Here is a 13368-nt window from a genome sequence, read left to right on the forward strand (position 1 = left end):
TAGGCTAATATCTCATTGAGAATACTTGGGGTGAAGATTCTTATATAATCAAAGATATATCTGACAATATTCTTGAATTGCTAGTTCATGGACAGTTCTTGAAGAGGTATTTTTCTTGAAAAATACTTATTTTCTTCCATGAATAGTAGTTTTAGGGTTTCCTGTCCTTTTGTTTTCTGTAAATCCTTGTAAATATCCTTGTGTAGTCTAGTGCTTTGTTTTTGTGTGTTGCTTTGTGCTCTCTGAAGAAGTTGTCATCTTACCAAATGTGTGGTTTGCTTTCCCATAGATTCTGAATTCTTGCATAGACTCAAGTAGTCTATCATCCCCAGACAGAGCCACTGTTGGTCTGACTTTTTGTGTAATAGAAGTTTTTGTTCAATTGTAGAAAAGTCAGATTTTCTATTCTTAGGTGAAACATAGGGTTTTTGGATAATCCATCCATAAAGAAAAAACTCATGAAAACCCTATGTTCTCTCTATTCATAAATTGTCGGGCGCAAAACTTTTGAATTTTCAAGTGAGATGAATATTCTGTCCCTTTTTATTTTCCGTTCCCTCGAGATCCCCTTTTTCTCATTTTTCTAGCCATCAGATCCAAGTAGATCTAGCGCTGTCGTTACGTCGCTATGAAAAATTGCATGCTTTTTAAGTATGGCAAGAAAGCGAGTGCTGAGTATTTTACGAGGCGGGACTGCAAAGTGAAGATACGGTGGTCGGAGATTTGTTTTCTGAATGATTTATTGTGCAAGTACATGTTGCAACTACCGTCCAATCATAAAAGGGGACCCAATAGAATATCTAAAATAAGAGCCAAAATGATTATCTTTTTCGGATGCTTTGCCACCTCACTAATTAAAAAATCAGACACATTGCCATTAGCGAAGTAGCGAGACCTCATGAAATTTGAAGCTCGGCAGGACCTTGGGTGACGTGGAATGATAATTAGGACTATTGTAAATTTTTGACAGGCGCCAACTATGCATAGATCCATTTTTCATTAATGCCTTTCTGATCGAACGTACAAAGAGATCATGAACATCAGCTTGGAACAGAATCAATGGAGCTTGCTACCTCGCTATGAAAAATTGCATGCTTTTTAAGCATGCGACATAGCGAATATGAATCAGAAGACCCCGTGTAGTTTCCTCACCCTTGATTGAGTATGTGATCAATGGCTATTGTCTTCTCACTATGAAGAGTTGTGAGGGAGATAATTATAGCGACATAGCAAATAGGGTCCACCACCTTCTTTCTGAGAAAACCCAGTAGCATATCATTTGATTGATTCCAAATCAAATCGACGATTGTCGCTGCTTCACTATGGCAAGATGCTCATTTTTTATGCATAACAGAGTAGCAACATGCTGACACGTGTCCTCAGATGTCAATGGGTCCAGATACAAGAACCATCAAGGAAAGAATGATATACGTGGTAAGCTCTCATTGGGTAAATTGACTAACATGTCAAATGCAACTCCTAGTTGTTCTCTCCGTATCACATGATCGTAGAATCTTTGAAGATCGACGACACAGTTTTAAACACAGAATGTAGTGCCACTCGTTGCATTAATTAAAAATGAAAGCTTCGTCCATGAAAAAAAATAGAGTATAATACAGAGAGATTTCATTAGTTTCATCTTACGCGAGCAAAGATTTGAAGCCATTCTTTTGCAGAAGCAATTACTGAAGGAAAGTGTGCCAAAGCCTGGTTGAAATTGTGAAGTTGTCTATTCGCAGAAAGTTTGCGGAAATATAGAGGAAAACAAAGACAAAATTCAAGTAAGTAATACTACCATAATCCTCGTAGGCTTTTTAGTTCTATGAAAAATAAGTCCAAGATGCCTTAGAAGAAGGGATTTTCAGGTGTAGTAAATTATTTGGATAGGAATGTGCATGATGATTTGCTTGAGTTGCTTCCTGAGTCTACTGTAGAGATAGCAGAAGTTAAGAGGTTAACCTCATTAAACCCTAGGCTAAGGATAGCTGATGGACTGTATGATAAGGGTAATTGGGTTCAAGATGCTTAGACTTCTCAAACTGGTTTGAGTCTGTTCAAAAAATGGTTCGCAGAAAGGAAATTATATGCCCCTCATGCCAATATATGGAATTTTGATCTTGGAAAGCTTGTTGTTCCTAGTGTGTTTATGGATTATGACCTGCTTGAAACTGTAGCGAAAAGCTATGATCCAACCACTAAGGTAGTGAGAAGAATGGATGGTGAGGTTTTAATTACCATCAGTCTAGAAAAAATTAGGAAGGTTTTCAGTCTGGGACCTCTCACCATGTATCATGTGCCCATTAATTTGATAGAGTTAGAAAAAGAATATATGTCCAAAAGGGATATAGTTAGACAAGGTGCATTGAAAGCCCACATAGGTAGAATTGGAAACCTACCAACAATAAAATCATCTTCTAAAGAACCTTTCAAGAAATCATGCTTTAATGCCAGGGCAGTAGAGATATACAGGACGCTGTGCAGAGTTTTCGGAGAGGGTGAAGAAGACTTTATTCTGGTGAGCTTCATGTATATGATCACCCAAATCTCTTCTTTCGGTGTAGAAATAATTTTTGATTTTGCATCTTACCTGGCTAATGAGATTCACAATGGATTGGTGGGGATTGTAAAGGGCAAGGTGGAAAAGGTCCGGGGTCAGGACTCCCTATTGATGCATATGTTTCTTTTTAAAGGGGTTACATTTTTCGGTAAAGAAATGGTTTTAAATAGGGAACAAGAAGGGGAGGCACTACCAGTTCAATTATTGAGTGCAGACATGACTTAGGAGGCAGAAAATGCTAGTTTTGTTAGATTTGATAGGTACTTTGCTTCTAAACTAAGATGCCTCATATTGAGTGACAATCCCAGAATTCCTAAGGCACTAATGCATCTTGTTAGGCCTATGATTAGACCCCATAGTTAAAAAATTTCACATAATTGCGGAGATATCATCCCATATCCAGTCTCAACTATCATTAGGGTCTATGGTTTCAAAGGGACACCCCATGTCCTACCCTATCAGGTACCTTTAAAGGTAGGGGTAGCTGAATTTTTATGGCAGTTGGGAGGAGTGGAGGAGACCTTTTTTCACAAAAGGGGAACAGGATCAATTTTTCGTACTTGCACTATAGCTCACTAGTTTGTAATAACTAAAGAAGGGTGGATCTTCCTCTACAAATTTTTGGATCGGTATAAGATGGCAGTATCTCATGCTCATTTTTGTGACACAGAAGACTTCTTTAATTCTTCTCTTAGACATAGAATCAAGCTTCATCCAAGTCAACATGAATTCTATTTCCCTGAAGATATAATAAGGAATGAATATTCTCTCCAGGAACAAGAAACAAAGAAAGAAAAATGGAGAGTCTATTCAAAAGTTTTGGAATTCATTAATTGTTTTGACAAAGATTACAGTCCTCTTAGTAATGCTACAACTAATGCAGATAGGATAAATAAGCTCATGAGTACATTCTCAAAAATAATGGAGGTAATAAATGAAAAGAAACAACATTTTATTGATTGTTTTTAAGATAAAGACAAAGAAGTTATGAGGAAATTGGGTTTCACCCCTAACATAGGAGTAGGTCCACTGGTTGTATGAAAGAGGATAGGATATACTGTTATTCGGGAGCAGATGCCCATTGTAAACAAAGAAAAATAGGTAATTGAATCTACTAATACTGTCCTTGAAGAAAGACCCCCTGAACCTTCTCCCAAAAGAAGAAAAATAATAAGGGAAGAGGAATCCATTGATGAAGGTTACTCACCTTCCCAAACTCCAATAAGAATTGAGGAAGAGCAACTCACAAATGATCAAATTGAACAAATGGGGTCGCAAGGAGGAGTTTTTGTTACTCAAGCAGAAATTGATGAAGGGAACCCCCAGGAGCCTCCTGTGCCAAGTTTTGAATTAACTATAGTAGATTTTAGAGGAAGGGAATTAGACCCTCTTTTGAAACAAGCCAATCAGCAATTTTTGTCTGATAACATATTTGTAAAATCTAGGGCTTTTCATCAGTTTGCATGGAGGGAAAACACACACATTTTTGAACAAAGGTGTAGGAATATGAAAGCAGAGCATCTAGAAATGGATGAAGTCTCCATTCAAAATCAAATAAAAGAACAAATGATACGAGAATTCCAAAATATAACCCCTGACAAGGGTAGACAGATGGTGAGAAATGCAAATATTTTATTATTGCCCAATTGGGATATTGCTGATGCCTTAATTTTTAATTCTCTGTCAAATAATTTAGGATTAAAGGATCCAGATAAAAAGAAATTCTTGGGAACAACATTCAGTAATGATCAAGCTGCCCTTGTTATGTGGTCACTAAGAAGAGGATCCAGGACTACTCCATTACAGCCTGATGATTCAGGACTAACAGGGAATATCATTGTGAGGAGGGTCACTCATAGTTCAAATGTATAGGCAGCCTACATGAATGTGGACTATTCTAAATTTTCCTTGGCCATTACAGAAAGAGAAGAAAAGGAAATAACTGATTTGCAGAGTAAGTATGAAATAGTGGTGGATGCCTACAATCAAGAAGTAAAAGAGAGAATTGAGCTGGAAAATAGGGTATCTCAATTGGAGAAGATACTTGGGAAAAGAAAGGTGGGAGAATCCAGTACACTTAGAATTGTGTACCCTTCACAGTCATTTGTTGGATCAACCCCTATCATTGAAATACCTGACACCCCTGAAAGGCCCCAATTCTATACTATAGAGGACTTTGAAGCAAAAAAAACAAAATTGCATGAGTTGCAGATAGAATTGAGAAATCAATATGAAGAAAAGTTAAAATAGGGTATAATATATTTGAGGGATAAAATACAATGGCCAAAAGTCTTTTGATCAGTTGGCCAGAATTGCAGCCCTCATGGATGAGTTGAACAGGGATAAGGATAAGCTGACTTTTCTTACATAGAAATGGAGGGAGAGAAATAATGATATTACAATCATATGTATATCTGCAGTTCAAATGCCTTATCATCAAGTTGAGAAGATTTTTGATTTATTAAATAAGCTAGAGAATTTTGATGATGAAAGGGATTCTTTACAAAGAAGATTAACACTCTGCTTTTCCCAATACATTGCTGAAAATTTCACACTATTTCCTTGTGCTTTAGAATTTGTTGATATGCTAAAAGAAAAAGAAAAGTGGAAAAGGGAGATGGATGAATTATTAAATGAAAGAATAATAAACATCATGAGTGAGACTGGCCACTGGTTCTGGGCTAAGACTAATGAGAAACTAGTAAAAATATAGTTATTTTATACTACTATGGGGAAAGAATTTGATGTTTTAGAAGAAAATGCAAATTCTTTAATAATGATACAAAGAGAAGCTCTGAGTTTTGATTGGCCAGATGATGCTTTTAATAAATGGAAAAATTAGTTTCTAGAACAAATATCAGAAGATGATGAGGAAGAAAGTGAAAAAGTAACAATCACCCCCAAAGTTAATACTAAGGACACAGAAACTCCCTAGGTTGAAGTAAATTTACAGGTAACTAAAGACAATACATCACTTTCAAACCTCATGGCTACTTACTCTAAGGATGAAGAATAATTGGAGAATCAAATCCTATCTTCTTGTTAAAACAAATGAGAAGTATAACAGAAAGGGACCCACCCAGGATGTTTTGATGTGTTAGTTTCTCTGTTATTTGTTTTTTGTCTTTCACTACAGACATTCGTCAGTATCTTTTAAAGGACACATGTCACTCTCTTTAGCCCTAAGCTTGTTGCATCTCACACTATTTAAGTGAGATCACAAGGCTAAAGAAGGGTCTGAATTCTTTTTCTTCTAAGTATTGTGCTTAGTCTAGTTTTTGGTCCAAATTTTGAAGGCAAGTTTGTAATGTGTTTCTCTGTCAAATTTTCTGAAAATACATGAAGATAGAATGAACTGTGTTTCTTTCTGAAGGCTATTCTAAGTTTATTGTAAAGATGTACCATTTTCAAAGGAAATGAATACAAACTATGAACTGTCCCCATATCAGTTCTTTCTGAATTTTGTCTCCTTCTCAATACTTAGTTACCTTGATGGTGTATGAGTAAAAGCTTGTACAATTGAATGCAATCTAAGTAGGTTGTATATCCATCTTTCATTGCTGGTAATTCAATGAATTAAATAAAAGCTTTGATGAATGTGATAAGATCCCTTAAGTATAGAAAATGATTTTGAATGACAAATTTTGACAAGAATTGCTGATAAAATTTGTTGTAAGGCAACAAATTAGATCTTAGACTTTGCTGTGGACTCTGAACCCCCAATGGATTAGGCACTGATCAAGTAGTTTCAGCTGAAGGAGAAATATCTTACAAATGATTTTTCAAATGCATCATCAAATCAAATTTTACTTTTATTTCCTGTAGATCTTCAAAGTTGTCCAGCACTTGTCTGCATGAAATCTTTTTAGCTTCAGTTAGCCATTGTTGTTGAAAATGTCTGCAGATCTATAGAAGACTTCTTGGCCATATTTGTTTATGGGATGTATTTAGCAAGTTAGTAAGAATTATGTATATATTTGAGGATTTTGAAATGAGAATCAAAATGAAACTAAGAATAACCCTCATACAGTCGTCTCAGATTTGAACCATCCCTGGGTATACCCACCCTGGTTGTGCAGAGCCAAAAGAGTAGAAAACCATTTGTGGTTTTGTTGAAGTTGGGTCCAAATACCTTACATATGCAATTGTTGATAAGAATAGGCTAGTGTTTAGATTGTTTATGTATTGTCATTCTGGTATTAAGCTTTTTTTCGCTTAGTAGTTTTAGTACCATTTAAAACACCAACAAAATGGTGACTCTACTGGAGAGTTGTCCAACACATCTGTGAAAAGTACTGCAGTTTTCTTTGGTCCTGCTGTGAATGCATGTGTCATGTTGTCTATGTTTTGCCCGTGGTTATAAGGGAATCTTTCAGTGTCAAACCTTGAGAATTTAAAGAAGATAGAGCCCAAGTACCATTACTACACACTGACGTACCCAGCCTATCCAAGTGTCTTATCTAACAAGCAAGAGTTGCAGTCTTACAACATCAGTGATTGGTCTGTCTATGCCATATATTCTGTTCCTTTTTGTGTATTTTTTCTTTCAGTCAGCAAAAGTGTTATTATATATTTTCCCAAAATAGGGTGGTGACTCAGTCAAGGTTTTGAAGCTAGTGCTTATTGTAACAAAAGGTGAATATGGCTGACAAGAGAAAAAACATGAGAGCTTACATTAGAGCCAATCCCGATGTATCAATGTATACTGATTTACCCTAAGGTGGTAGGAAGAACCAAAATAAGAAAAAGATAGATCCAAATCCCACTTGGAAACCTAGAGGTAATGCATCCGTCAATTCCCATTATCAACCAGTAATAGGAAGAGAATCTTCTTCGCTTAGCTCTGAATCTGAAACCACAAGACTCTTAGGAGGCATTTTCAGTACCCCATTACCAGATGAGAGAGATTTTCAAGACAAGGACGTGTCTACTATGGGAATTGCTTCATCAAGACCAGATCCTGTAGCCGATGTAAATTACAGGCTAGGATTTAGGAGTTCATCTGATAATCCTTTTAATCCCAGAGCAGCCCCATATGTAGAACCAAACCTAATAGATTTGGATGACCCTGCTGATTCTGAGGCAACGTCTGTAGACCCTAAAGAAGTGCACTCTGAGATAGAATTTTTGAAGAAATGGATTGCTGAGGAAGAAGCTAAACACATTCGTCTTGAAAAGGAGAAGGAGCAGGCCACCTTAGATGCCATAATAGAAAGAGATACTCTATTAAGAAGGATGACTGCTTTGAAAGAGCAAAATAAAAAATTAGAAGAGAATACCACAACTCTCCATAAGGATGTTTTTGGAGATATTGATAATCTGAGAGCTAAAGTTCAAGAACAGGAGAAACACCTAAATCGAAGGCAAGAACCAGTTATTGCTCAAGTTCAAGCCTATAAACTTGTTCAAGTTGATCCTGTAGAGCCCACTGCAAAAGCTCTAGATAAAGGGAAAGGCAAGGCTATAGGAATCCAAATAAATGAGCCTCAAGCTATACCAAGAAAACCTATACAACCCTCCATGTCAAAGTTAGATCTAGATCTTGAGAAGGCTCGAAAAGAGAGGGAAGATCTTGCAAAAGAGCTTGAGAAGGTTGAGAATGAATCTCAAGCTTCAGAAACTAGAAGGAAAATCCAATTCATAAAGTCTAATTCTGCATTGGCTTCATGGCCCAATTTGTCTATCCCACCTATAAATATTGTACCAGTTAGTGCTCCCACAATTTCAACTCATGGAATACCCCAATCTGCCCCTACCTCATCCTCAAATATTGGCACCCAAGTCCCATTTGTCCCACCACAATAGTCCCAAGCCACTCCATTGAGTCAAGCTAATATAGCTAGTACCTCAAATGTTTTTGGTTTCTAGAAGAAACCTATATACCTGGAAAAATATAGATAGATATCATTTGCTGGTATTCCTGGTGCCCCCCATCCCATATCTTTTGATTTAAGGGATAAAGTGGTTAAGTTTTCTGGAAATAATGCTGTTACTGGTGAAGAGCATTTGAGGATTTTCATCGACATGTTGAATGATTATGAAGTTGAACACGAAGACATGGTAATGAAATTGTTTGTGCATTCACTAACAGAGGATGCAAGGGATTGGTTTAGGAGGTTGCCTAATGACAGTATTACCTCATGGAGTGATCTGGAGAAATTGTTCAAAGAGCAGTATGGGGACAATACCAATGCAGGATTCATGTTGAACAAGTTGAACAATATCAAGAAGAATCCAAATGAGTCCACATTTGATTTCAATGTGAGATTCCAAAAGGGTATGTACAAACTTTTTCAATTCATGAGGTTAAATGAAGACATTTTTCTCACAACCTATTTCAATGCTTTTGATAGCAAAATGGCTTATCAATTGAGGGATAAAGATCCTAAAACTTTGAGAGATGCCTATAGAGTTGTAGTAAATATAGAGAATAATAGAAAGGCATCTAGCAAACTAGGTAGGAGGGATGATCCTAAGCTTTTTAATGCTAAAAAAAATAATAAAAGGGAGGGTGACAAAAATCCTATAGGAAAAAAGTCCGAAGAACCTACTATAGGCCAGGTTTTAGAAATGCTCAAGAAGATGAATCCCACTAGTTTCAATAAGCCAAATGTTGCTAAAAGAACCCCTGTGAATAACAACAACTTCAATAGATAGCCTAGGATGTAGAATTACCCTTATACCACTCAGTGGAAGGATGGTAAACCAGTTCCCAACCAGACCCAAAATGTGAAGGATAAGGGTACTCTAGACCTTCTGCAAAGGAACACTGCAAATATGAATGATGATGTACCATGGTGCATTATATGCCAATTACCTCATTCTGCTGATTATTGTGCTATTTCTCAGTCATTTGTCCAAGCCCAAGGAGTGCAAGCTGAAGAAGAAATTGAAGAGAAAAGCCATGATGATGTAAGCTGCAATATGGTGAGCATGTGTGATGATTTGATAGATTCTGATTTAGAAGAGCCTAAAAATGATGTTACTAGCCAAAGAATTGCTTACCAGCTATATCATCAGCAAGTACTCTCAGATGATGAAGGGTATGATGCAGATAAGGTATGCAGTACATCTTTTGATATAGGTCTCACAAGTCTAAGAATGCCCTCCAAGGAGGAAATTGATAGAATTACAGCCAAAATGATTTCACAAGTCCATAGTAATTATAATTTGAGAAATAGAGCAATAAATAATGATGTAGGAAAGCCATCTAGTGTCTTCATCAAGGACATCACTCATAAGATAAATGATCAAGATAAGAAAATCCATGTAGATGTGCCTAAAATCAAGGAGAATGAGGGTAAGAAATGGGAACCAAAGAAGAAAGTTCAATTTCAGATAATTGAAGCAACAAAACCAGTTGTGCAACCAAAGAAGTCAGAACCGGATGTTGTCAAGCAAAATGTGGTGCCAACTGCTCAAAAGACTTTGACTCTAGGTACTATTGTAAAACCTATTGTGGTCGAACCTATTGATATCATATCCATGTTATCTCAAATTACTGTAAAAGTGCCCCTGTCTGAACTTTTTAGAATTGAAGAACATAAGAATAAGGCTTTGTCATGGTTGGGTGGAATAACAAACAATAATATTATTGTTGACCAAGCTATGCCCCAACAGACCCCATTAGTAATAGAGGACAGCAGTATCATATCTTAGATTCCTCAAATGTTTGTAGATGATTCTTCAATGGCATTCATAGAAGATATTGATCCTTTTTTCCTCAGTCTAATCATAAAAGGGAAGACCCTAAAAAATTTCATGATAGACTTAGGAGCTTCCAACACTATAATGCCTTTCAAGGTAATGGAAGCCTTAGGATTGAAGGTAGATACCAAGCAAGGCAGATGCAGAGGGATGGATGCTAGAGAAGTCCCAGTCATAGGTACTATAAATTCCCTACCATTCAAATTGGCTGCATATCCTGAAGTAAAATTGACTATGTCTGTCCTTGTGGTAGATATACCTCCACACTATGGAATGTTACTCTCAAAAAAATGGAGTGCTGCCATGGGGGGAAGCCTACAATGTGATCTTACTTATGCCACTTTTCATATAGGGGACAAAGCTGTCAGGGCAAATAGAGAACCAAGGGTTAACCACATCTTAGGTGAAGAAATTGACAAAGATACCACTTGTTTCCTAGATACTGGGATTAATGCTTTAAGGGCTGAATTAATTATTCAGGAAGTTGAAAATTTACCTGCTATCATCGAGAATGAGGTTGAATGTTGCATTAATTCACCAAAATTATGGAAAATGTTCTTTGATGGGGCTAGTTCTAAAGAGGGTGTAGGGGTAGGTGTAGTCTTTGTGTCCCCTGAGAATAACACTTTTAGGTATTCATTCACCTTGAAGTTTGCCTACACTAATAATATTGCAAAGAATGAAGCATTGCTGCTAGGAATCAAAGTTTCCATACATCATAAAATCAAGAAATTATGTATCATAGGGGATTCTGAACTAATTATCTCTCAGATCAAAGGAACCTATTCATCCAAAAATAGGAGATTGAAACAATATAGAAATGCAGTCTGGGATCAGATAGAATTCTTTGATGCATTTGGGATTGCATGGAGAGATAGGACACAAATAAGATGACTGATCTGTTGGCAAATGTAGCCATCAAGCCAAAAGAAATATCATTTGCAGGAATCTCCTAGATTGAGGTGCAAAATAGGCCTTCCATACCTGACAATATTGAAAATTGGCAGGTTTTTGAAGATGATAAGGATATTACAATTTTTTTGTTAAATGAAGACAAGTATCACGGTCAGGAGATGGATTGTAGTGGACTGATTGAAACCACAAATGGGAAGGAAACCATTTTTGGTCAAAAAATAATGCAATTAAAAACAAATAAGATGCCAAATGGGTTAGTAGTCTTGGAAAATATTTTTGATAATCAAGACAGAGTAAAATCTGGAGTAAATGACCCCAAACCCCAGGAGTTAGAAGAAATAAACTTGGGTACTGATGAAGTTCCTAAAACGGTTTATATTGGCCAACATTTGCCTATTGAAATCAGGAAAGCATTGATTGACCTACTTAGAAAATATAGACATGTTTTTGCTTGGTCATATGATGACCTTAAGGCTTACAGGGAGGATCTTTTCCAGAATGTCATACCATTGAAGGAAAATGTAAGACATTTTAGGCAAAAAAAGAGACCAATCAATCTTATCCTTGCTCCAAAAATGCAAGAAGAACTGAAAAAACTACGAGATGGTGGAATAATCAAACCAATCAGGCATTCCACCTGGGTTTCAAACCTGGTTCCTATTAGGAAGAAGAATGGAGATATTAGGCTTTGTGTTGATTTTAGAAATTTAAACATTGCATCTTTGAAAGACAATTATGGCTTACCTAATATGGAAGCCATGTTACAACAAGTGACTGGCTCTGAATTGATGTCAATGATGGATGGCTTTTCTGGATATAATCAAGTTCTAGTAAAAGAAAGTGAACAGTTCAAGACAGCCTTCACAACCCCTTGGGGAACATATGTGTATGTGAGGATGCGTTTTGGCTTGATTAATGTAGGAGCTACCTTCCAAAGAGCCATGGATGTAGCATTTCATGAGTATATTGACAAATTTATGGTTGTGTACCAGGATGATCTTACAGTGTATTCTAACAAGGCTAAAGATCACTGCAAACACTTGGAAAAAATCTTTATAAAAGCCCTGGAATATGGGGTATCTTTAAACCCAAAGAAATGCACATTCGGGGTCACAGAAGGAAATTTATCAGGACACATAGTGTCTAAGGATGGAGTAAAAATAGATCCTGAAAGGGTAATAGCTATTGATAAAGTCCCCAAACCAAAAAATGTGAAAGGAATCCAATTCTTTTTTGGCCAAGTCGATTTTCTGAGGAGATTTGTTACCAATTTTGTTGAAATCAGTAGACCCATCTCAAAGATGCTCAAGAAAGGAGCCGTTATAGATTGGAATGGTGAACCCTCACAAGCATTCCAAGATATAAAAATTGCAATAAAGAATGCTCCAATATTGAGGACCCCAAATTATGCAAAGCCCATGCATATTTTCTCTTTTGCATCATTCCAAACTATAGCTGCAGTCTTATTACAGAAAAATCAAGAAGGATATGAGTAGCCTATTGCCTTTTTTAGCAAGTCACTACAGCCTGCTGAGTTGAAGTATGAAATAAATTAAAATCAAGCATATGGTTTGGTAAAGGCTATAAAAGCTTTTAGAAGTTACTTGGTAGGTGCTACTGTTATCGCTTTTGTACCTACTGCTGCAGTCAAGGATATATTCTCTCAACAGGAAGTGTTAGGCAAGAGGTGCAGATGGATCAATAGAATCCAGGAATTTAACATTAACATACAAATAAAAAAGTTAGTAAGAGGTCAAGGTTTGGCCAAACTCATGGCCGAAACTAATCTAGAAGCTAATCAGATAAATTTGGTAAATGATGATCTTAGAGCTGACTTATGTGACATGGACCAATGTGACTGGTACACCAATGTCATATATTACTTGCAACATATGGAAGTTCCTCCCCATTTGCCTGATAATGGAAAGATACTACGGATGAAATGCAAGAAAGAATGGATGAATTGGTAGGATTGACCGAAACCAGAAGAGAAGCATCTTTGAGGAACCAAAAGTTGCAATTGCAAGTCAAGACACTCTATGATAAAAGAACTGTAAGCAAAAAATTTGAAAATGGAGATCTAGTCTTGATGTGGAATGCCAGAATTGAAGATAAAAGAAAACATGGCAAATTTGATCCTATCTGGTTAGGCCCATATCTCATTGAGAATACTTGGGGTGAAGATTCTT

This window comes from Cupressus sempervirens, chromosome 5 (assembly GCF_028749045.1).
Source record: "Cupressus sempervirens isolate cs-2001-9-10 chromosome 5, ASM2874904v1, whole genome shotgun sequence".
Classification (NCBI taxonomy): domain Eukaryota; kingdom Viridiplantae; phylum Streptophyta; class Pinopsida; order Cupressales; family Cupressaceae; genus Cupressus; species Cupressus sempervirens.